This window comes from Triturus cristatus, chromosome 1_1 (genome assembly GCF_964204655.1).
Source record: "Triturus cristatus chromosome 1_1, aTriCri1.1, whole genome shotgun sequence".
In the NCBI taxonomy this organism is placed as follows: Eukaryota; Metazoa; Chordata; class Amphibia; order Caudata; family Salamandridae; genus Triturus; species Triturus cristatus.
The window spans coordinates 1,278,553,478-1,278,580,313 of NC_140579.1; the positions used below are offsets into that span (position 1 = coordinate 1,278,553,478).

Genomic DNA, 26,836 nt, shown 5'->3' on the forward strand with positions numbered 1-26,836 from the left:
TATATTGAAATCAATTTTGTCCCAAACTATACCATCAGGCATAGCAACTGCTGGAATGTTTACTGATGACAAGTCTCTGTATTCTCGATTAGATGATTGGTGTGGTTTTAAAATTAAATTCAATTTTTGGGCTGCAGAGCTACGTTGAAGGTATTTCCCATTAACAAGCATGCTAAAAACTATTACTAAGCCTAACCAGAAAAGAAAGAAAAGTATCTCGATAATTACCCATGGTTCTACCCAAGGTGATACCAGTAAAGTTCAGAAAGTCTTTAACTTGCTGCTTGCGTGATTGTTGGGCTGGCATCGTTTCAGGTTCACTTGAATCCAAAGAAAACGTATCAACGTTTATGAAGTAGCCAGAAGCAGTTCGATCAGTTGTTGATATTGCATCAAGATTTGTGGAAATCGTAGTTTGCTCTTGTTGAGGCATGTAGATGTAGACATCTGTATTTGGTTGAATTGAAATTTGTCTTTCATTTTCGTTCTGAATTTGAACTTCAGGTTCGAGGGGAACGAGTTCCATAGCATTGTTGCATAGTCCATCATTCCGTGTAGGGGACACTTTAAACGTGATGAGTCTTTCCGTTTGTACTTCTTGAATTGTAGCAAGAGGAGGGCGTCTGCTACTTTGGAGTCTACGTGGCCTACTACTCAGTATCGGCCACATAGTGTGGTTTGATTAGGTCGATTGAGACAACCTTTTCTCCTTTTTTTCTGGCAAGAGTCTGGCTACAGTCCTTGTTCCTTCAACTGCTAGGACCTGTACAGGCTTTCTGTATAATGGCCCAAATTCTTTCTTGTCTGCTATTTTCTCTCTGACCAGGTTCCCGACTTTTGGGATCCAGGCAGGTCTTGCCGTGACTGATTTGACTTCCCCAGTGACGGTCTGCTTCATATGGACCATTGATGTCAAAAGACTTTTCATTCGCCACTGCACCTTCACAATCAAGAGCAGGTACCTACATTCTTGTCCCAAATAGGACCTCATATTGAGGGACCCCCCCAGAGAACTTCTTGGCATGTTATTCAATGCTCGCTGCACTCCATACAGATGTTTTACCCAACTCTCAACCCGTGCCTAATACTCTAGCTGTTAAACATTGCTTTAGGTCTCATTTTTTCCTCTCCACGACCACATTTTCATCGGGATGGTACAGAGAGGAGTACCACAATGCTACACCCAATCCTTGCATGGCCTCCGTGTAAGCCCGAGAGCTACACGTAAGACCCTGGTCAGAATGTAATGTGCCAATTGCGTATGTCCCTATAAAGACTTGCAAATCTTTTATAACAGTTCGAGCGTCAGCCGAGGGTTGGGGCCATACCCATAGGAATCTTGAGCAGGAATCCACTGCAACCATGATGTACCTGTAAGCCCCATCTCTTTGTAAGGGGCCACAGTGGTCCAAGTAAAGACACACTAGTGGTTTGTCTGATATTAATAAAGGTGTCTGTGCTGGACGTGTTACAGTGGAACCTTTCATCTGCTGGCAGATGTCGCATTTCAAGACAGTCTCTAGTCTGCTTTGTTAACCCAGGCCATCAATAGCGTTGTTTCAATAAAGAAACAGTTGCCGTAACTCCTGCATGCAAATAGAACAATTGATGGACAGAATGCAGAACAATGTCATCCATTCACCCCAGTACAGAGAACTGGGCCTAAATCCATCATTTTTTTGTTCACCATGCCATTCCAGTATGAACCCAGCCATATGCAAATCAGTCTTGAACCTCCCCCCAGTGGGAACAGTCCAGGCTGAACTGCAAGGCCAGGTCCTCCCTGGGCTGGAAACAAGCATCCTAGAACCAGTTTCAGGGATTCACCCCTCATCAGCCAGGATAGCTGGACTCCAGTGGCATGGAGAGCACGGGACCCACGTCTGCGCATACCCGTCCCACTCTAGGTGACCAATGCAAAAAGAACAATTGATGGACAGAATGCATAACAATGTCATACATTCACCCCAGTTCAGAGATCTGGGCCTCAATTCATAATTGTTTTGCTCACCATGCCATTCCAGTTTGAACCCAGCCATATGCAAATCAGTCTTGACCCTGCGCCCAATGGGAACAGTCCAGCCCGAACTGCAAGGCCAGTTCCTCCCTGGACTGGAAACAAGCATCCTAGGACCGGTTTTGGGGTTTCACCCCTCATCAGCCAGGATAGGTTGACTCCAGTGGCATGGAGAGCACAGGACCCATGTCTTGTCATAACCATCCCGCTCGGGGTGACCAATGCAAAAAGAACAATTGATGGACAGAATGCAGAACAATATCATACATTCACCCCAGTACAGAGATCTGGGCCTCAATCCATTGTTTTTTCGCTCACCATGCCATTCCAGTTTGAACCCAGCCATTAGACTCAGCTTCACCCGCTGGCCTTTAAAAATTCTGATAGCGGCGGTGAGTTCCCCTTGCCTAGACCAAGGAACTACGGTGGCGCGCTCGGCTCTCCTGGGGTCGAGCTGGAGCATGAGGTGAGCGCGCTTCCCAGTAACTCCAGGACTGGTGCAGCCGATGGAATCTATGGCGATGCCCCCCGGAAACTATTTGAATGTTTTTACTGACTGCGGAGCCCGAGCAACATGGCTGATGCCCGGTGGAGCTGTTTAGGCAGCTATAGAGGAGTTTTGGCTCTGGTTCACCCCCTTGGCCGGCACCTACCCAGCCGGACATTGGACATAGTTTTTCCTCGTCTCTCCGTTATGTTTCCTTCCCTCCTCTGCCTCCTTTTGTCCTTGTTATGTTATACTCTTCGAATTCATGTTACTGTGTAACACTGTCTTTTCCAATAGTATTTTATGCTCCAGTAACAAATGTAATTTTGTAACTTGTTATTCCTCATGTAAAGCACTCTAATACCTCCGGGTCTAGCCAGCGCTATATAAAACTCCTGCATGTGCAGAACCTATTCCTTTGTGTGTTGCTAGAATTAAACCTAACCTACGATCCATGTTTGGAATTACTCTATCCCCCACTCCAGGAATCTGAGCAAATGGAATGTTATTGCCATCTAACTTGTAGGAGTACTTGAGTGGAAACATTTATTTATTTGAAGAGTTTTATATAGCGCTGGCTAGACCCGGAGGTATCAGAGCGCTTTACATGAGGAATAACAAGTTACAAAATTACGCAAAAACAACAACGCAGTACCAAAAAGAACTCCTGCATGTGCAGAACCTATTCCTTCGTGTGTTGCTAGAATTAAACCTAACCTACGATCCATGTTTTGAATTACTCTATCTCCCACTCCAGGAATCTGAGCAAATTGAATGTTATTGGCATCTAGATTGTAGGAGTACTTGAGTGGAAACCTTTTTGGTACTGCTTTGCTGTTTTCGCGTGAAGCAATGACAGCTACCATAATCTCACCGTATATTCTTGTTTTAGAACAAGTGATTGCAGCTACGGAAGCTGTGTGTACAGCCCCCTTTGCGGCTTCATCAGCCAATGAATTCCCTTCAACATGAACGCCATCACGCTGATGACTCAGTATATGTATCACTTGATCTCTCTGTAGTTCGGTTTTCAACTACACTACCTGTTCCCATAGCATGTTGTGCTTAATTGTGCCACCGTTCGCATCTTTGAGCCCATTTTGAACCCAGTGCTGCACTATATGACTGTATACAGTAAAATGAATCACACACAATTAGTGTGGGGAATTCTCGATCCGTATTTACCAGTGCCAGTATCAAGGCTTTTAACTCTGCCAGCTGTGCCGTGCAGTCTCCTAGAGATTGCGTTTTTGTGCAACTTGGGTGGAACTTTCTATCCCGCATGCGACCTTTAACGATTGCGCATGCCGCGCTATATTGTTGCTTACTTCCTGTGGCTAATTTAGCTGATCTGTCAGTGTAAATTATATATTCATACTGATCTAGAGGCATTATTTTGTTTGGTAGAGGATATTCTTGTTCGTATTGCAGAAATGCTTATGTCTTTAGGTTTGGGTCGTACCTGTACTCTACATCTGTAGCATTGAGAGAATTAGCCCATTGTATCCACCTTGGATGTAAGGCTTTAGCGTTAGGAACGCTCGCCTTTGTTGCAGCCTCTAAGGCTGGAACTGGAGTCACTACTATTATTTGTTTTCCCTGTGCCAATTCTCTTTCTCTTACTACAGCAGTTTGTACTGCTGTCAGAATCTTTTCTGTAGATGCGAAGCGCATCTCAGCATTTGCGTACAAATGTGATTTGTATGCAATTGGTACTGTTTCACCTTCATTATATGTTAGATAGGTGTAACCAGATTGACCCGCAACTATACGGATCACCAGGTTGCTTATGTTTACGCGTGTCTGTAAATGTTTGGAAGCGATCATGTCAGCTTGTAGGGAACGAAGGATATCTATGTGTTCCTGTGTCCATTGTCTTACTGAAAAAAGGTTTTATTAAATCGTATAAAGATTTTACTCTTTCTGCGTAATCCAAAATGTATGTTCTACCAAAGTGTAGGAATCCCAGGATTGATTGTACATTTTTCAAGGATTTTGGGGGTTGGAGCAGCACGCATTTTTCTAAAAAATTGGCTGCCAGGCTTTTCCCTGCACTTTAAAGCTCATATCCTAAAAACAGGACACTAGGTGGGCAATTTTTGATTTTTTAAAGTTGAATTTGTAGCCCTCAGATGCAAATCCTAAAATTATGCTATTCACTCTGTTCAAGTGCTCCTCTAGGTCTTGGTCCGTTAGATAGATATGATCCACATAGGATGACTCTTCATCCAAATTTTGAAGTAACTCAGTTACTCTGGCCGAAAACAACCCCGGGCTGTTCTTATACCCTTGGGGGAGTCAACAAAATTGACCCTAGGACCCCAGCGTTGAGAATGCATTCAGATACCTGCTTCCAGGCGCTATATTTTGGCAGAAATATCAATTTGAGATATCAAGTGTCGTTTTACATTTTTTCCACACAATATTATTCATTAATGCCTCACTGTGTGCATTTTAGACTGCAAATGTCTTAGTGCAAGTGTTTAAATGTCTGTAATCTAAAACTAAACAATATGAATTGTCCAGTTTCATGACCAGAAACAAAGGATTATTCATCGATGAGGTGCAATTTTCGATCACCCCTTGATATTCAAGTTGTTCTAAGATCTCCCTGACCTGTTTTTTAGCTTCTTGCTTTATTGGATACTGCCTCTGTGCAGTTGGAGTATTTTTTAAAGGAATTATGTGGTGGGTTGAATCCTCATCCCATCCAACATGGTTTTTGTATAAAGCAGGTACTTGGGCTACTGCCCACTGCTGCGCATGTGTGTGTTTTAGGTGCTTGGGAATATGGTCTGAGAATGCCGGTAAAATTACTGTTTCTCCTTTAGGGCAATCCATGATGAATACTGGCGGCCAATCTTGTTCAGCTGACAAAATGTCATAGCCAAACGTCAGGTTCTCCCAAAAGAGACCTCTAACTGTCCTGCATTTGTCCCCCTCCATTTGGAATGTTATTTCATATAACTTATGTGGGACACTTACTCTAGTATCAGGTGTTTCTACCGTGATATAATCATTCAAGTCCGCTGTCACCAGAAATTCCATCAGGTTCTGGCGAGCTATTGTTACTACTGCCGCACTGTCTAGCATCGTCAGAGCCCATTCCCCGTTCAGTAGTCGAGTCCTCAGAATTCTGGGCATGTCTGATCTTTAGATCTGCAACCTTCTTCTTTTTGAACTGTGGCTTTTACTTTGGTTTCACTTCTTTTTTAGAAGTGTAATCTTGAGCGTGCTGCTTGTCTCTGAGCTTTGTACGCTCTTCTTGTCTGTCTGGCCATCCTTCCCTGTCAGAGTTTTTTGATGAACCCTGAAAGGAACGAGAGGAACGTGTATCAGTATCCTGATACCCGTCAGGTTTCCTAATATTATCCCTAAGGTTATACCTATTTTTGGAGGGCTCCTGTGGAGGAGATCTACTTCTGGATTGAGATCTGGTTCCTTTAAAGTTTTGTAGTTTTTTTATTGTCCACTTCTTTTTTGTTGAAGCTGATGTCTGCTTGGAAGTGTCCTTTTCAGGACTGCCCATCATTTGTGGTTTTAAAGCTTTCCCTCCCAAACTGTGTCTGCCTAATTCTGCATATGCAGTTTCAATTAGTTTCGATAGTTCGTGTTCTAAAGGACTAAACTCCCTTAGGCGTTGGCGGATAGCCACTGAAGCTGCTTCCCCTTTAACATTATCTAATATTATGGCTGATACCTTGGCATAGTTACCTAGTAACTTCATCCCTAGGTTCAGGGCATGTTCTACTCCGTACTCGTTTTGTATTTGTCTCAATACGTCTGGTACTCCTGCCAATAACGGGATACCATGAGTTGTGGTATAAAGGGCAGCAAAGACTGTACCCAAAGTGGTACAATCCTCTATTTGTGGTGTTATCCCCATGGGCAAGCAGTTTGTTAGCATTCTGTGTTTCTCATACAGGGTAGTATTCGGAAATACTGCCTCTAGCTTTGTTATTTTCTGTGCTACCCAGAATAGCATTTTTTCATGTTTTGTGGGCATTTTACCCATCACTGCGTGTAATGTTTGTGGTGTGATTATAGTTGCTGTACTCTGAGTTTGAGTTCCATTACTGGTTGGACTGCATCAAGTTTCTGTAGATTTTTATCAATTCTTTGTGTTGTGTGAGTAAGTCTCCTGGTGGCATTCTTTCAATGTCAGGATGTGGTGTGTAGGCCATGTTCCCCCTTCACTTCCGATCAAGCGAGTCTCCCTCTTCTTCTTATATGGGGGTAGGGCGCCTTTAAACCAGTATAAGTGTTCCTGGTATGTAAGCGGAACCTCTATGTCCTCAAATGGACAATATTCCGCTGGTGCATCGCCTTCTGTGTAGAAGTGAAATGTTTATATTCTTGCATTTGCTGCTGGGAATGTAATCCATGAATAAAATAACTCTATTTATGATTCGTGTGCCTCAATCACAAAAGCTACAATGCTACCCCTGGCTGTAACACCATACGCAAGCAGTTTCAGGGTGACTATTTATAAAATTCTCTGCAATCGGAATTGCATCTGCATTTTCTTCTTCATCTGAGAGGTGCAAATTTTGCACAACTCTTCCTGCGTTATCCGCGTCTTCTCAGGTTCTCCCAAAGAGTTCTCTAACTGTCCTGCATTTGTCCCCCTCCATTTGGAGTGTTATTTCATAAAACTTATGTGGGACACTTACCCTAGTATCAGGTGTTTCTACCGTGATATAATCATATAAGTCCGCTGTCACCAGAAATTCCATCAGGTTCTGGCGAGCTATTGTTACTTTTGCCACACTGTCTAGCATCGTCAGAGCCCATTCCCCGTTCAGTAGTCGAGTCCTCAGAATTCTTCAGTCATTGTTCTAGAGACGAAGTACTATTCCAGGAAGTTTAAGATAAGGTGTTGTGCACAATTTTAGGAACTTTGTGTCCTTCAAGCTTGATTAACCAACAGCCAATAAAAAGGATGTTTGCCTCCTCAGCTGTGGGGGAATTTAGCCTACACACTCCAGACTTTTCTGGTACTTTGTGAATATGGATTTCTGAGTATAGTACGACTGAACTACTCCGATTCTACTGTTAAATAAGTACCCAACCAACCTTGGCGGCGCCATGTCGTGTAGTTCTTATATACCTATATAGGTTCTGCTCGTTTGGATAACAAACTGTGGGACTGGTGGCAGACTGATTCCGTGCACCCCCACCGGGTATGTTAGCCTGTCTTTATCAGCTAACTCACAGTGCCACTACAATCTCCTCTTATCGGGGAGAGAATATTTCTTGGCAACCTTCGAACATGACAACCCTGATCCTTCAGAATCGTGGAAACAATATACTACCTTTCGCTCAGTCACTCGTGCTCACTTAGTTGGTCTTAGAGAGATACACAGAATAAACAGGCTGGGCGTTTTTATTAACAGTTTATTGAACAGTTGTTATTCTAGTGTAGAAAAGATGAGCTGCAACAACCATTCGAAAGAAGCAGAACTATATGATTAGAAGTACTACGAAAGTAAAGAGATGGTAAAGTTCTACCATCTTGCAATAATCATGAATACATACAAGTACATAAAACAAATGATAAAAAGTGCGTACTCCTACGATGCCTCCCTAACTAGATGTACCTTAATGTACCTAGCATCTGTGTAGGTGTAACACCAAGAATCCCTCTAGGATCTAGTCAACCCCATCACCTGAGAATGAGAGAATATGGGACCCCGTCCTGGTCTCGAGTTGGATACCCCATGAGGGATGTTAGACCACTGCGAGCTGGAGCGTCTACATGCAGGAACCTCAGCGTCTCTGGTCAGTGTGTCAGCCGGGAAGTCTCGGTCTCCTCTGTCCTTCTAAGCAAGATGGGAGGTATATATACCCATAGGTCTCCCCAGGGGTCCTACCTTGCTGTGTTACTGTGTCGTCCTAAAGGATGACGTTGGGCTTGAACTTTCTATAGAGATTTTATACAGGGGATGTTAGTCCTGCTATTAGTCCTGCTGTGCTTCCAAGAAACCTCATGCATAATGTATGAGATTCGAACTAGGGAAAACCCCGCGTTCTGAAAGCAGTGTCGTATCTAGGTAAAGGTCAGTCCCTAAGAACCGTTATGTATGTAATGTAGGGAAGAATATAGGTGAAAGGTTGCAATGTTACCTGTGCCTATATAGGGTACCTATATGGAATATAACAACACTAGACAAACACTTAAATAAGCAGATTCATATCAGCAATGCCACCAAGGGAGCTAAATACCAGATGAGTATACTAAGGAAACTTAAACTCTTCCTACCACAGGACGACTTTAAGCTGGCTGTCCAAGCTCTTGTATTGCCTAGACTAGACTGCGGAAGCTCCACTCTTTGCAGTCTTCCTAAATACAATTTGGCCCCGCTAAGGGCCTCCCTTAATGCCAAGGCCAGACTATAACTGGTACAAAAAGAAATGATCATATATCTCCAGCCCTAAAAACTCTAAATTACCTACTGTACAAAGCAAGAATACAGCTAAAGATTGCTTGCATGACTCATGAAGCCCTACATTTCAAGACCCCCATATATCTGGCACAAAAGCTAGAGTTATCAGGGGGATGCAGACCTTCACGAAGTGCAAATTCACTGCTACTGAAACCACAGATTTTCCACAAAAAGAGAAAAAGCTACAGAGCTTTCTCAGGCATCTCCCCAAAGATATGGAACTCTCTGCCACTGAATGTCTGTTGAATCTCATCTACCACTTCATTAAAAAAAGAAGTGATAACAATACTAATGAACACGTTTCTGCCCCAAGATATGTTAGGTTTTATTGTTTACTTATCTGCCCACTATTCCAGTGCTCTGAATTACCACTACATTGATGTGCAACCATGCACAAACTCCAGCTTTATCATGCTACTCCCATATATGTAATGAATATCTATTCTTACAACTGTATCCTACCTACCCTATAATTGTGAAGCGCTCTGATACCCTCTAGAGTCATGTTTGTGCTGTACAAAACTTTATAAATAAATAAAAAACAAATAAGTGTTTTTTGTAAACCCTGACATGATGGGGAGATATTTGACCCAGCCAAATGCAGCCTTATCTGTTTCATTAATCGAAGAACTTGATAGTTCTTAGAAAGATACGTTCTGACAATATCTGCGTTGAAAGGTAGACATGACAAGATTCTGAATTAATCAGGTAACATGGCAGTGTCCATTGTTTAAGTTGAGGAAGATGGCAATCTTCATGTACCAAGACATAGTTGGGGCCTACATAAGGTGGAGTCGGACCTTAGGGACTTTATGTCAAGAGCCTGTAATTGTTCAGCCATTCTGGCGAAACAGAGTTTACTACCAGTCATATTACAAAATATACTGATTATAAAAAGATCATTGTTAAAGGCCAAAGTGTTTCTGATCCTCCTCTCAGTGATCCTTTAGTGATACTCGGTTGATGCGTCCCAAAAGAGTTTTGACAGTAGTGCTTAATTTGAGCTGGTGATTTATAGTGCTTGGCACTGGCACTTAATAGTCTCTGGGTGACAATGTATGGCTAATTTAGAGATGACCACAACAATGGTTAATTATTCATTCAAAATACATTAACAAATACATTAAAAATAACTATTACTTGCTGCTCAAGCCATTCTTATAGCTTTCGGGCCTGAAATAGTCCGATTTGTCTCACTTGTAAGAGTGTGATGGTTAGTGTAAGAAGCCGGGTCAGTATATGGTGCTCACTAATGTAAGTGTAGCACCCTGCACTAACCAGGGCGACCCTTATGGTGATTTTAGGGGTTTAGATAACCATAGAAAGCTCTCTAAGTGGTAGCTGTGGAGAGCAGTCTTCAAGCTTAATCTAGAAGCAGGAGCAGTGCAAAGCAGCTCGGTTTACCAGTATCTAATCATTTAGTGTAGGCCAATGAAAAAGAACCACACACTGTACTTATAAAAATAGAAATTTATTATAATCACTCACTAACACGTTACGGTATTTCCTACCCGGAGATATTCACAAGGCATACAATACTTTGGACATAGAACAGCAGTTAGCACCAATACACAGTGGTCCCCAGAGGGGAGACAGACCATATATCAAATAAATGGGAAGTGAACCACAACCTAAGTCGAGACTGGACCCAGGAGATGTAACAGAGTCAAGGACCCAAGGAGAGAGTTGTGTAACCTCCCAACAGTCAGGTGAGAAGGAATATTTGACCGTACCCTCAATACTGATCAGTGGGTATGTCGTGGTTGCATTCTTACCACAGAAGGACGACCGAGTCTGTTGGAAATCCGAGGCGAGTTTGAGACGAAGAATACCTGAATGTAGAGGGGACAGAGTCTATGCTACACTGGGACGTCCAGGAGGCATGGAAGACGAAGGCCACTTGAGTTCAAGAAAACAAGTTAAGTGAAATGGCTTCAAGCTTGTGTACACCGAAGCAGTAGCTCTGCCTGAGCCACAGGGATGCTGAAGGCAACAGAATCGGTCCGTCCAACCAACCGCATCAGCATGGGTCAGTTATAGCGGGGATAGACTTGTCGACAGAACCTCTCAATGCGTACGACTATGTTGGCACGAGTCGGTAGTGGTAACCGTTACGGTCACTGGATGATTGAAGCGATGCAGTGACACAGTGCACAGGGGTTTGGTTCCAGGGCTTTCTATGAATGATACTGGCCTTAACTCGACGAGAAGACAGCTCAGGCCTTGAGGGAATGCAGAACCATCACCTGTGGTGCAGAGCCTTGTGGAGTTTAGGGGAGACCAGGTTCGGCAAACCAGCCGATCTTGTTACGGTGCCTGTGGATTCAGGGGAGTGACTCCTTCACGCCAAGGGAGATTACTCTGGATGTCTTTAGAGGTCCGCAGGGCCAGGACGGAACCTGTATAGAGCATGGACACTGATGTTGTAGCAAACTTGCAAGATGACGAGGTCAGGAGTCGAAAGAGTCTTCTCTGTTGCAGTCTTGGTCTGGGAGCAAAAGGACGCTGCGATCAGTTCGGCACAGTCAGCACGACTCAGCCAAGATGTCCAGACGGTCAAAGAGGTAGTAGAGTTGGATCTGAATTGAATCCCACAACCAATCTAGGGACCCGCCCACAGGCAAGCCCTTAAGTACCCTAAGGTGAGGGTTAGGACGATTCAGGCGTCCCTCCCAGAGGAGGGGTCGGACAGTGGGGAGGATACTTCCATGCCCTTTGTCCAGTTTCGTGCCAGAATCGGGAGTTAATGACTCCCTGATCTGGTTTGAACTGGAGTATGCAAGAAGGGCACGAAATGTGCCCTTCTAGCAGACTATGTGGCGCTGTCAAGCGCTCCGGCCCGGCCCAATACACTAATTCCTGTCTGTGAGGTGGTCCCACCTCCCTGCAACAGGAAACCTAGTGTCCTACCTTTCCCTACTTGAGCTTGGCCCAGCAGCAGCAGGGCAGAATCGTGTCTGTGGTAGGCAGCAGCCCTAGGTTGCTGTCAGGCTCTGTTAGATCGGTTCCTGGAGCATAGAGGGCCTCCCGGAGGGCCCCACCGTGGATGGCATCATACCGTCAACACCAGATACGGTGTTGAGGTCTGATTCCAACATGTTTGATACCAAACATGACCAGGTTCGATCCAGCCAGTTTAGAGTTGGTCATCGCATATTGACCCGATGCCCCTTCATAGGTTATATCGCTGAATCACTTATAATCTGGGAGAATGGACTCGGTAGGCTGTAGGGATGTCCTGCTCATGCAGGGGCACTCTCACATTTAGAACCTAGCACCCTGCCTTCAGGACTGGAAGGCCTGCTATAGGGGTGACTTATGGGTCTCAAGTGCAGTGAGTGGGAGATATAAGGAAACTTATACCTCTTGTGAGTGGTGCATGCACCAGCTCACACAGGCTGCAATGGCAGGCCTGTAGTGGTAGTTTGGAGGGTCGTCCCTGGGTGGCGTAATACCTGCTGCAGCCCATAGGGGACCTCTGGGGAACCCATGCCCTAGGTACCTTAGTATCATATACTCAGGACTTACCAAGGTGCGCCAGTAGCCAAAAACGAATGTACCAAGGTACTTACCATAACCATTTTAGGGAGGGAGCACAGTGACTGGGGTCCTGATTAGCAGGATCCCAGTCAGACTAGTCAGAGAAGAGTTGAATACCAGCAAAAAATGGGGGTAACCATGAAAGCAGATCCTACTTTCCTACAGTTAGTAGTTGTGTTGTTGCTATCATTGGCAGCATAGCAGGGGCAATATGTGGTGCAAGCTGCAGTGGCCTCCTGACAAGAGCCCTGGCACTTATTTTTTTTTGTACAATTTAAGCACTGGTTGACAATAAGTGCCATCTGGAGAGTATATCTTGCGAGCAACCAGAAATAATACCAGAAAAGCTGCCTCGTGTCTTACATTGTGTCAGACCCAGGAGGAAACCTCACTTTCACAAACAAGCACCAGGAAAGCCAGTAGGTTTTTTTCTGTGTGAGCAGTTATTGCCCCAGCCAATGTTTTAAGCCATGTTGTACAGCAGCACGCTGCTGTGCAGAATGGCTGACAGCTAAAAAAAAAACGCTTTGGTGCTGCTAGTACTGGTCTTGTCATAGAGCTTTTTTATTGCTGACAGGAGGCATCACGGATGGAGGGAGGGCGCGCATCACGGAGGGCGTGGGGAGAGGCAAAGTGATATGTTGTGGCCAGCGGTGTCCACATCATCCCTCTTTTTTTGTTATGGCATCTGGGGCAAGTAATGGCAACAATGGTGGAGTGAAGGCAAGCAGCGACAACGGGAGGGAGGGAGGGAAGATGGTTGCATGGCTGAAAGTTTTTTTAATAAGCGGTATAACACGGCTAGTGGTGTCCACGTCATAGCGCTTTATTTTATGGCGAGTGGTGGGGCAACACGATCAATGTAAGGAGGGCGGGTGGGGCAAGCAACAGCACAACACAGTCGGTGGGGGCAAGCAACTCGTACAGTGGGAAATAGCAAGCAACAACATAACATGGGGAGCGGGTAGGGGCATGCAACACAGACAGCGGGGGGCAAGCAACAATATAGACAGCAAGAGGGGCAAGCAACAAGACAGACGGTGGGAGCGGGTAAGCAACAAGTCGGGGAGGGCGGTATGTGACAAGCAACAAGATAGACAGCAGAAGGGGAAACGCAACAAGACGGCCAGTAGAAGGGGGACAACCTAAAAAAAAGATACTGTGGAGGGAGCAAGCAACAACATGGACAGAGACTGGGGCGAGAAGTACACGAGGGATCCAGATAACAAATACATACTCTGATAGAATGAGCAGAAGGGCAGAAGTAATAGGTCCATAATCCAGGGGAGGGACAAATATACAAAGAGAAAGGAAGCCTATGGCAGCTGCCCAATAAGAAGCGAGCAAATGAGAGTGACAATTAAGCCAACCATTGGTAAGTAATGGGTGGCCTCCAAGCACACTGTATAGAAAACAAAAGAATCCATCCATTGGATGATATCGGTACCATGGGGAAAAGATAGATAAGGACTCTGACACTATTGTGAACAGTAACGCTGGACTGTTAGGCTCATACGCATATGAAAAGTATCCTGTAAGGCCCCAGGGAGGCAACATCACTGATTCCCCAAAAACATAGACTGAGAGGAAATTCAGACATTTGACTTAGGGCAGCCTTGATATTCTCCAGTATTGATATCTTTTATAGATTCACATGCTTGAATCTTCCACGTCGTCATGATGAGAGTCCCACGGTAACAGTAAAAAATAGCACTGGTAAAGTATTAGCTTTAATCTCCATTAAAAACAATCATATTCAGTAACCTCATTACATTGTTTTAAAACATCCAAACTTCAGCCAATCAGAGCAGAGACACTGTAGTATTCATCCCCTGCAGAGCCATCCTACCTCAGATTTGTTATCGCATCTCATGTGTTAGGAAGTCTCCCTAAGCTCTGCTCAGTCACGGTGTTTATTACCCTTTTGACCTACAGCTTCGAGCTATGATTTCTTCAACTATCAACATCTAAGGTACTGTTGGAGTTTGTGTTTTCCTGTATTTCACACAGAATGCCAGAGTCTAACAAGCATTTGCAATGCAACAGGTCTCGCTTTCACACGAGTTTGAGCTATTGACATTGCAAATAAAAATGCCTTTTATTTTTGTTTTCGTTTAAAAAACATAAATAAAAGGCATTGTCGTTTACAATGCCAATAGCTTTAACTAGCGTAAATGCGAGACCTATTGCATTGCAAATGCTTGTTTTATATTTTCATGTGGCAAAGGACTTTTGTACAGTGCCTTCTGTGAACCGAGTCACCTCTGGGCGTTCTGGAGTGAAGACTGTGGGAGTTTCTGACAATGCCAGGCAGTGGGTCATAAAGGTGTTTGGACTACTCGCTCATCCAATCCTTGGCCTCTCGGCAGACGGCACAGTGCTATGATTACTTATGTGCGGATTGTAATCACTGTTTTATATGAAAGTGTGTGCGCGGGAGGCACACACAGATGGTGAAACATCGGAGGAGGAGATATTTTCAGAACTGACACTTTCAGCTCTAAATATTCACAACAAAATCATTGTTACTCATTTATGATACAGTTAACAAGCATTTGCAAACTCGATGTTTAGCTTGTTTTAGGCATATGTTCGTTATTGTGCGGTGTATCTGCACGCAATATTGGAGAAATCAGAGAGGCCCCCAAACACTTGTCAGGTGATACCTGTCTGAAGCACGGTGCTTTACTTTGTATCTTTTAGCTATTCCGTTAATTGCACAAGCCATGCCCCCTTTTAAGAAATTTCTAGTTGCACTTGTTTGAACACTCCTATACCGGGACCTCACACCACCCATTTTTTCATCACACTTAAAGCCCCTGGTGGTGTGCCATGGAACCCCTTAACGAGACCTTAGTTACCTTAAACTCTGCCCCCAAACATCGCTGATTTAGAAGGGGCTTGGAGGTGTGTGGTTCGTGAGACTGGAGCCCTCCCTCGCCAGGTTGTGAGCTCCCTGCCACGGGGGATCAGGGGCGGCAGGCAAACACCGATTGTGCTACGGCACCGGGACACGAGTCAGTGAAAACTCTGTAACTAAAGACCTGGCGGGGTGGTGCCCTCCACAAGAGTGAAAGCCTGATAGGTGTTTAAAAAACAGTGCGTTTATTTATTTAATGTTTGGATCATAACCACTTGTAACCTTCATCTGGTACACACAAGCGTGCCTCTCCTTCGTTGTGCCAAGAAGTATGTGAGCTCTAGGTGCTTGTGTCTGGCTGCACTAGTGAGCTGTGTGCACACAGCAGGTCTGTGGACACTGCTCACTAGGATGTGAAACAGATGGCATGTGTGCTCTGCGGCGCCTTGTGCTGCCTTCTCTCTGGCGGCCGTGTGATGCCTGCCTCCATAGGCCCCTTATCTCCGGGGGCAGGTGCCTGCCAAGCCGCCCGCCCCTCCCCGCTTCCACCGCAGGGGCTGGCTGCTGGCTTCATTTGCACGAGCGCAGTAATCAATACACCGCACACTTTGTTCCAATTGAAAATCGATGGCACCCAGTGTTCTACATCATGGAGTAACTAACACAGCGGTCTGAAACAGACCCGTTAACCCTAGGGAGACTGTAGTGTATGTTGCTAGCGCCCCCAACCCTCCCTGCTGCCTCCATCTGACCCCACCTGGAGAGGAGGTATCTGTGTTGGGAATCTCCAGGCCTGCGGTTTGCCTACTCCTGGCACTGCGGCAGCTGCACTCGGAGAAGATTAAGTGATTGGCACATAACCTCAGGAGGGTGAACCGGCGCCGGGACTCGAACGTGCTTTTCCAACATTATTGCGGTAGCAGAGTGCAGGGATGGGAAACTGGGGGAACGCGAAGAGTAAAGAAAGTGAAAGCGCGCGCTGTTATTACAGGAAACGCCCGGGGAAAGCAAAGCAGCGCGGCGCATATGTCATGTCCAGGCGCGTGAAGAGTAAAGACAGTTAAAGCGCGCACTGTTATTACAGGAAACGCCCGGGGAAAGCAAAGCAGCGCGTGCATATGTCATGTCCAGGCGCGTTCAAATGCTGTGTCCGAGCAGGCACGCCGAAGGAAGACAGGCAGGGAGCCAAACATGCTTCCCTCCCAATAGAAACCACGGATTTGGCAGGCGCGCCAGTAAGAAGCGTGGGTGGAGCTTCCACCCTCGCTTTGCAAGAAAATCAGCGACAATAGATCTCGCCAAGAGTGTGCAGCGCATGCACTGCATCGCTAGGCGAGACCTTAAAACGGCTGTTTATGCCATGGAAGACCGTGGACAAAGCAGACTTTTCTCTGAGGCCCTCATAAGGAGTGTCTATATTGCTTTTATCCTCACCACAAACCCAAGAACTGTAAGTACTGCCATACGTTTTCTGCCAAAACCCTCAAGGACAGAGAGGGTATGGCTCCAGAGAAGAAAGTCAAGTTCTGACCATGAGGAGAAGGCCCATAACTCATCCAGAAAGAGAAAAGAAGGAGAACCCTATTCTGCTCTCAAGGACTGTAAAATATCAAAGTCTCATGATAAAGAGGTTTCTGAGGAGAAGGAAACCAAAAAAGACCAGGCTGGCACCGCCACTTCTCATACCAGGTCTGGCTCAGCACCTCCATCTGCTCCTGATAGTCCTTTAAAGGAGCCTTCTTCACTATCGGACCAACGGTCAACAGGTCAGTCGTTTCCACAACATCAACTGTCTCAGCGGTGACGCCCACCACGTCGATGGTCAAGACGGAAACAGCGTGGTCAAGCAAGAAGACAACTGTGACTCTGTTGATACTGAGGAGACCTTCCTCGTTGGAGAGAACTTCATCGTAAGCCACATCACTGTTGATGGCCGCATGTATCTACGGCGGATTTGCTGACAAAGGTTCCCCACGCCGCAATGACCAGCAAATGGAGGAGGGTGAGCTCCACGCAGATATGGATTCTCCTGACGAATAGGATGATTATGTTGCTCTGATGCCATCATCTCTTACCCCACTAGTAGCTGATTTGCCTCTTGGGGATAGTGGTGGTTTCCATGATCTATTAGAGTGAGCCACCAAGCTCTTTGTCCTCCGTATGCCAGCCAAATAAGCAGAGTGCTTTCTCTATGACTTTAAACCTGGCACACAGCGCATCATTTGTGCAATTCCCATCGTAGATTTCTTGTGGCAAGAGGGCCTCAAATTGATTAAAACACCAGCTGCCATTCCAGCCATCGTGCTGAAGCTTGACAAAAAATATACGGCCCCTGAAAACTCCCTCACGTGTCTCATTGGGCATTCTTGGCCTGATTCTGTCATCATGCAGACCGCACAACAAAAGGCCAAGAATCCTTCTTCTCCATACACAGCTCCACCGGACAAAGTAGGGCGCCACGTAAATAATATAGGCAAAAGATTTTCTGCACTTGTGGCCACTTCCATGAGCTTCCAGTGCCATGGCCATTCTCGGGAGATACGACCGACCGCTGTAGCCCGACATCTTGTCTGTTTGAATATCTCCCGGATGACAAGAAAAAAGCGACAAGGAACATTCTTTCTGAAGGAGGAAAGACCTCTTCTGAACTGGCTGACATCGCCATTGACATCTCCTCCACTACCTTCAGACAGATGGCTGGAGCGGCAGTTTTGCGCCGCCTGGGATGGCTTAAAGCCACTACCTTCTGCTCAGAAGTGCAGGCCAAAGTGTTAGACATGCCATTCGATGGGGAGTGTCTTTTTGGGAAGATCGATGTGCTCCAATCCATCAAATCAGACACAGCCAAATCGCTTGGCAGTTTACAGCAGCGGAGATTTTAGCCCTTTTCGAGGCAGAGGTAGAGGTCAGTACCTCTCTGGGCCGCAATTTAGCAATGGTTCCAACCTTATTCACAGCAGCCCTTTTGCCCGTCTTATTCCAGCCAAACCTACCGCTCAAATACCACACCAGCATATCTGAGGGCATCAGGACGCAGATGTGAACCATCAGCCAGGAAGTCTCAGGATTCTAACAGGAGACACTGAGAATCAGCAGGCCCCTGCCACTATTCTCCCACTTCGATTTGGTCCAACCTCGTCAAAATTCTTAAGTCAATGGAAATTCATCTCGTCAGACAAATGGATGTTGGACGTTTTCCACTATGGTCGCACCCTGGAATTTTTTCAGCAGCCTCCAGATTTTCCTCCCCGGATGACATCTCATCATCATCTTCCAATTCTCAGAAAAGAAATATGATCGCTTATATCCCAGCACTCAATAGAGGAGGTTCTACGCATTCAGCACAATCTGGTATTTTACTCCCACTATTTCATCATCAAGAAGAAGACGGGAAAATGGAGGCAGGTAATGGACCTCAGGCTACTAAACAAGTTTATCAGAAACCAACCATTCAGGATGCTCCCTCTCCAAGAGCTCCTGCTTCTTATGGAAATGGAAGATTTACTCATCTCCCTCGATCTTCTCGATGCTTATTTTCACATCCCAAACATCGCAGAATTCTCAGGTTTGAGGTAGCAGGATGCCATTATCAATTCAAAGTGGTGCCCTTAAGGTTGAAGTCAGCACCCAGAGTGTTCACCAAGTGAATGGCCCCGGAGGCAGCTTTTCTCCCAACGTTCCTGTCACTAGGTATTTCCCTGCCTGGACAATTGGTTAATCAAAGCTCCAGCCTTCTGAATGGCAAGAAATGCACGCAAACCTGCTGGCAACTCTTTCAGTCTCTAGGTCTCTGCCTCAATAAGGAAAATCTTCTCTCATCCCCTCCGGGTCACTGGTTTTCCTAGGGGCGATTCTCGACACGGAGCTTTCAAAAGCTTTTCCCACGAAAGACAGGATTTTACGTCTACAAAGGATAACACGTCTCTTGTCTACAAGAAAGTCAGTTTCTGTAAGGACATACAAATTCATGCTGGGGATGATGTCATCCTGCATTCCGTAGATCCCCAATTGCCGTCTCCGCATGAGACCACTGCAGGAGCAGCTCGATGCACAGTGGACTCAATCTCGGGGATCGTTTAATAACATAATTTCCACAACCTCAGAAATAATCTTGGCAATGTCTTGATGGATAGTCACAGACAACATCTCTCAGAGTCTCTCCTACAAACAACACCACAAATGATGATGACTTCGGATGTGTCCATGGAAGGATGGAGAGCCCACCTCCATGATCTTCAGGTTCACAGCAAGTGGTTCAGCCCAAGAAGCATCGTGCAACATAAATCTCTGGAATTAAAAGCAGTATTTCTCGGCTCTCAAAGCCTTCCTCCAAAGAATCCGGGGCTCTTCAGTACTTGTCAGGACGTACAACACCCCCACCATGTTTTATCTCCTCATACAGAGTGGCATGAGGTCTCAAATACTCTGAGCTCAAGCACAACAGAGCAATTCATTAACGGTGGAACATGTACCGGAGTACAGAACGAGTTGACCGATTCCCTCAACAGGGACATCAAGCAGTGTCACAAATGGGAGATCAGCAACAATCAACTGCAAAGTGTCTTCCAGTCATGGAGTTATCCAACCTTAGATCTGTTCGCTACATCTCTCAACAAAATATGCACTCTATTCGCTAGCAGGGTTCCTCACTCAGGATCCTAGGGAAACGCCTTTCACTTCTCATGGGCAGGAATGTTTGCTTAATCATTTCCTCCTTTGCCTCTCATCCCAAGAATTCTGAAAAAAATTAAACAGGAACCTTGCCGACTCATTCTCATCGCCCCGGCGTGGGCAAAACAATACTGGTACACCGAGCTGCCTCACCTATCAAAGAGCTCTCCCAGTCAGTTTCCACCGATGGAGGATCTCCTCTCTATAAACCAGGGCCACGTGGTTCATCCGCAGATTCACACTCTTCATGTATCGGCTTGGCTCCTCAGCATACTGAATTCGGAAACTTGATATCTGACGGATGCAAATCCATTCTTCACAAAGCTCGAGCTTCTCCTACCCCCAAGTGCTACATGGCAAAATGAAAGAAATTCTGGCCATGGTGTACTTCACAGTCACATAACCCCTTTTCCTCCAAACATGAGTAGATATTACCATATCTACTCCATCTTGCCAAATTAGGTCTCTCTCATTCATTAATAAAGGTTCACTTGGTATCCATTTCCAAATACAGACAGCTTTCGGGACAAGCCTCCTTGTGCTCCAACAGGCTTGTCAATGAGTTTATGAAGGGTCTCTTCAGGGCTCACCCACCTGTAAAGCCTCAGCCAGTGCTTAGACAGCTGAACACTGTCTTATCACAACTCATGAGGCCTCCATTTAAGCCTATTCAGAAGTGTGATCTCAAATACCTGTCTTGGAAAGTGGCAGCCATCATGTCTGCAAGACACACCAGCGAAATTCGGGCTTTCACCATAAAATAACTTTACCTTCACAGGATAGAGTAGTCCTTCACACTAATCCTTCATTTATTCGCAAGGTGCCTTCATCGTATCACCTCAATGAACCAGTTGTTTGACCTACATTATTTCCCAATCCTTCTTCAATGGGGGAGTGGGCATTACACCCGCTGGACATTAGGCGTTTTGTAATTCTACTTGCAAAGAACTCAAATCAACCCAGTTGCTCATCTCTTACTCTGATTCACATGTGACTCTCCCTCCTCCCAGTTCAGGCTCACCATTGAATACCTCTGTTGTTATTATTTACACTCATGCTCAAAATCTGAGGTATTGTGGCTCTTCAGGGGATGGGTACTCTAGGGTCTCTGCTCGGATTGGCTGAAGTTTGGGTGTTTTAAAACAATGTAAATAGGTTACTAAATACCATTGTTTTTCAATAGAGAGTAAAGCTAATACTTTAGCACTGCTATTTTTACTGTTACCGTAGGACTCACAACATGACAACGGGGAATATTCAAGCATGTGAATCTATAAAAGATATCAGTACTGGAGAACCACAGTGTACAGGTAAGTAACTTCTTTTTCAGACCTTACAGATGAAGTCTTCAGGCCTAACAACACTTCTGAGTGGACACAGGTGTCACAACAGAATCCCTGGAGGTAAAAACGTTCTCCCTTTCATGTGGTCTTTGTTTGCTGCTAGAAGTTGTGTGATCAGCCTCCTCAAGCCACTTATGACTCGAACTTTGTTTAAAGTTTAAAGCTTTTGTTTGACGAGGGCAAAAAATTATCGCTTCTGGCCTTAACAGTCACTACTTTTTGCCTCTGCTCTCTAGATAGCTGTATGTCCGATGGTTCTCCTGCTAGTGGATTGCTGTGGTAGTGAGTAGCGACTATCCTTCCTGGGCCCTCAGATGTGTAGACAGTAAATGGGAATATCCTATCCCTTTACCAATATACTAATAAGGATTACCCCGTGCAATGAGTTGATGGGGCGAAAGGAAGAAATAGAGCTGTCATTGTTATGATTTTGTACGTCTCTTGAGGACAGAAAATTGTGCGATTATTTAACAGAAAAGTGGCTTGCCGATTCCCCTCTTATCATTTTAAATCTTCAGTAATATTTGAGAGTTTATTTTTATTCCTAATTGAACCACCCCTAGTGAAAACACTATACATGAAGTTCAGGTTACGCATTCTGTCACTTGCTTTGTCCTGTTTTAATTGGTTTAAAGCAAATATTCTTTCAAAATTGAGCTTTTTCTGCCCTGAAATTGAGGAGTAGAGGTTCATGTGTTAATATTGTGTTCTGTTCATGGCAAGCAGAGAATGAAAAGGATTATTTCAATTTTCGGCTTTTCCGCAACATTGGTCGCTCAGTCAAATTTTAGCTTTAAGGATTTGTACAGGGATCCGTTAGTATTTCCATGGTCTCATTTTCTGATGTCTGTATGGTATGTGAGATGTAGTCATGTGGGGTGGGTGGGGGCAGTGACAGCTGGCATCTACGGTGGGGGGGCAGACGCGCACACAAAATAAAAAAAGTAAAATCTTATCTGAATGCGGCTCGAAGTCCTCTGGTCCTCTTCTCAGCACCAGAACTGGAAGCAGCAACTCCCTTGACCAATCATGGCTCTGCTCTCATGCAGCATGATAGCAGCACCCCAATTGGAGGGAGCGGCCTCACTCGGAGCTCCACAGAGCTCTGGAGACTTTGGCTTGCTCTAACCCAGTTGTCTCCGGACAGCTGGGTTAGAGCTGTTGAAAGTGTGCGTGTGTGGCTGGCCGTCGCAGGAGAGCCAGCCATAAAGACATCCACACCTTCCTCCCGGTTGAGTGGCATGCTGCTGTCACTCAGCAGCAGCCCCACCCCCGTTCTGACGCTCTGTTTGGGACGGGGAATAAAAATAACATGGTATTAAATTACCATTTTATAGACACATAATTGTATATTTTTTGTAATAGACACTTTAAGATCAAGACTGTTTACATATTTATGCTGTATTTTTACGCATTGTTATGTAATTTTAATCTGCTTTTAATTAATAATATTTTTATTTGTATCTTTTGGATGTATTTGATGGTTTATATATTGATTCTTTATTTTTTGCTAGGTTTTCAACCCAGACAAACAATAAGTAAAAAAATAAGGGGAATATCCAAATTAATCAAATTACTTCCTGGTTTGGAGCATGCAACTTCTGAGGACATCATTTTAGTAATATATTTGGCTGAGAGACCAAGAGAGCAGGGACAACTAACAGATACCATATGGTCAACACATACTCCGACTTAAAGGATACTATCATATGAACAAGCCCTACTGAGCTGGGGCATAAAAGTTGCCCCTTTTGCAGAATAACGCTGTGCAAAGGCAGGGGCGGCCTTAGGCATGTGCAAGCTGTGCACCTGCACAGGGCCGCCAAACCCCAGGGGCCGCCACGAGGAATCGGATACAATACATATTCGTGGCGGCCCCTTGCAGGGATTTGGCGAGCGCAGGGAGGGGTTTCCACTGCCTGCATCTTACTCTTTCTGCCCCCCGGCACACAGTGGAACAGAAGTGAATCCAGCGAATCAAAAACTGGGAGGAGCCGGAAAACTCTGGGCGTGGACGGACCCTGCAGGAGTCGGCCTCATCTCTCGGCTCCAGCAGTCGGACGTCTTCCCTCAACTCCAGGACAAGTCTGACAGCTCCCAGAAGCCTGCGTCGGCGCGCAGTGTCCACCATGGCAGAAGCCGCCATCCCGGACTCCTGGAGAAGCATCAACCCCGAGCCGAGGTACAGCTTTGAATCCCCCGAGCTGGTGGCTCCGGGTCTCAGCCCGGAGGAGCCGACGTCCCAGGGGCCCGACGCGACCCCCAGCAGTCAGCCCGAGGGGGCCCAGGTGAACGCCCTGACCGTGTTGACCCTGCTGGAGAAGCTCGCCAGCATGCTGGACTTGGTGCAGGAGAAGCAGCTGCGCATGACCCAGTGGCAGACGGGCATGGAGAACTCGGTGAAGCAGGTACAGGGCCACGTGAGCCGGCTCTCCAAGGAGCACTCCTCCACCAGCAACACGGTCAGCAAGCTGATGGACTGCTCCCTGCACCTCAGCGCCGACATGAAGGAGGCCCGGCACCACGCCGTGGTGCGCAGCGGACAGGTCAGCCGCCTGGCGGAGCGCCACGAGCTGCTCATGAACCGGAGCCCCTTCAAGGTGCTGCTCTTCCAGGTGAGTGGCAGTGAACAGCACTAAGGCCCTCTAGGCGCTTCTCTTTCAGGTCAAAGGCAGGATACGAGGCCTGAGTACTGCTGTTCATGGCAAAGGCCAGCTCCACCACAAAGAGGCCGTGGCACCTTCGAAGTGCCTCTCTTCCAGGTGAGTGGCAGTGAACAGCACAAGCCAGCTGTGAGGCCTTCTAGGCGCTTCTCTTTCAGGTCAAAAACAGGGACCGCTATATGCAGTTAAAGAGGCCTTCTCAGTACTGTTCTTCATGGCAAAGGTCAGCTCCACTAGAAAGAGGCCGTGGCACCTTTTAAGTGCCTCTCTTCCAGGTAAGTGGCGGTGAATAGCACAAGCAAATAAGGCCTTCCAAGTGCTTCTCTTTCAGGTTAAAGACAGGGACCGCTATACGCTCCGCAGGATGAGAGGCCTTCTGAGTAGTGCTTGTCATGGCAAAGTTCAGCTCCACCACAAAGAGGCACCCTCGAGGTGCCTCTCTTCCAGGTGAGTGCAAGGGGTCAGCGCAGAGAAGCCACGAGACTCTGCAAGCGCTACTCCTTCGGGGGGATGACAGAGAGCACCGAAGGCCTTCAAGTGCTATTGTTTCAGGTTAATGAGACAGTTGGTCGGACACTGGACAAGAGGCTTTCAGAGTGCTATTCTTGGTGAGGGCTGAGACCATCACCAGAGAGTGGCAGTGAGAGCCTCTATGTGCCGCCAGATGAGGGCAGGGGAGTACCACAGACAGGCCATGCCACTGGAAATTCTCTTCAGTGTGAGGCTCCGACACAGACCACGGGGCCCCTTTTCCTCCAAGTGAGTCTGGGGTGCCCAGGCGCGCTGCGAGACCACACAGGCTCGTCTGTGCCCAGCGAGTGCCACAGTTCACCACGGACAGGTCACCAGACTCAGGCGTTAGGCACCTAAGGGACAGAAACCTCGACAAAAATCTAACTTTGTTATTAGTCTCATAGTTTACATAACAGTTAACATTGTCCCGGTTCGTTCTCTTTGAGAACAAGTTGTGCCTCTGCCGGAGGGAGGCAGGTGCAAAGAGTTAACACTGGAATATTTTCCATTGGAAAGTGTACAGTTGGCAGCTCTGACCATCCAAGGGGCGGGGCTCTGCCAGAAGGGGTTGAATGTGCTCAGTCAAGGAAGGGCGTGCAGCTGTTGAGAAAAGGCTGCCGCTGGAATAAGAGGGACTGCATCATTTTACTGTAGTCTGCTGGCGCGCGCAGAGTGGTCTGTGGGAACACAGAAGTATATGCAACCGCACAGAGCCGTCTGTAAGGAAACGGAAATATATGGTGTAACACGGCGTCTGCAGGGAAACCAAGATACATGCACGAAAGAATTTCAAATGAGTCTATAGGGACGCATACGTATGCAACAGCACAGTATTATGTAAGTGAGCACCCGGAGACACAAGCAGCACCACAGATGGGCCTGTAGTGACCTGGAGATACAAACAGCAGTACAAAGGGATCTGTAGGAACACGGAGATATGCAGCAGCAGTACAAAGGGGTCTGCAGGGAGACCTATGCAGAGCACAGAGGAGTCCTGTGGGAACAGGGCACAGATATGAGTGATGCTGTGGGATATTCTCGCCACTAGGGGGTGCACCAGCCGAAAGGAGTCTGCAACAGAAAGAGTTCTGGAGCGGGGGAAACAGAAGGTGGAAGGGTGTGTCTTCTCTGCAGCCGGGGCGGGGAGGGGTGTGCGGGGAGGGGTGCTGGCAAAACGCAGCGGAAAATTTTGGCAAAAGTTAAACGCTTGTGTCAAGAGGCGGCTATGCAGTGTCTGCAACGGACATGGCCATGTGTAAGACACCATATTCGATATGGTATCGATATTACTGTTACCCCAGTATTGGAACTTTCATAGATTCTCATGCTTTGTATCATTCCCCGTTGTCGGAATGGGAGCCTCGGTAACAAAAATATATATATATATACATATGTATCACCATAGAAACAAAAGAGAAAAATAGGCCTAGGCCTCATCTCATTTTGTAGTATATCACCCTCTTTGTGTAAAAGAGCCCAAACTTTTGCCAGGACCAATCAGCACAGCCTCACCCTCTGGAACCTTCCTGAGAGAGCTCAGAGCCTCAGATTTTTCTACCGCACGTTGTGCTAGGGAGTCTCCACTGAGCTCTGCTCAGTTTTTCTCAGAATTCAACTTTTGGATATCTTTATTGCCATCTTTTGTGACAGAATGTCAGAAAAGGAGAAGAAAGCTTTATTTAGAGCTTGTGCCTCTTGTGGGAAGAAGAGACTGTTTGTGGAAGACAAACATGAAAACTGCATATACTGCCTGTACCCGGAACACAAGGCCACAGACTGTAAAATTTGTCGGACCTTCTCGACCAAGACCTTGAGAGACAGAGAGGGGCGCTTGCTGACGTGGCTGCAGAAGCTAAAGACCAGGACGGAGGTCCTCTCTTCGGATGAGGAGGAATCAATCTCTGGCACCTCCTCCAGGAGATCGAAGAAGAGGGGTAGGTCATCTCCCTCCACTTCTGTGGAACCCCCTCTCAAGGTCCCTCTCAAAGCCCCTCACGGGATCTCTGACAGGTCTGAGGAGGCTGGTCCCAAAAAATCTCCTCACGACAGTGTAAAGGAGAGGCAGGGACGGGCTACTGTGGACATAGCCCCTAAGGACAAGAAGGAGGTTGCAACATCATCCCCTCCGTCCCAGAAGGAGAAACCTGTAAAAAAACATGCTGCAGAAACTCCTCAGTCAGTTCCAGGAAAGAAACCGCGTCCGTCGACGCAGGCGAAAGCAGGTACGTCGACGACGATCTCCTCAGTTAAGACTGTTTCCATGGGGTCGTCGACGAGACCGTCGACGATATCTACT

The 26,836-nt window shown here is 46.4% G+C and overlaps 1 protein-coding gene and 1 pseudogene across 4 annotated transcripts in view; both read left to right on the top strand.

The window, feature by feature from the left end:
- Positions 1-26,836, top strand: part of LOC146871954 (microtubule-associated protein tau-like) — a 1,902,682-nt gene that overhangs the window by 558,900 nt on the left and 1,316,946 nt on the right. The window lies entirely within an intron of this gene.
- Positions 17,169-24,003, top strand: LOC146871956 (caveolae-associated protein 1-like; annotated as a pseudogene).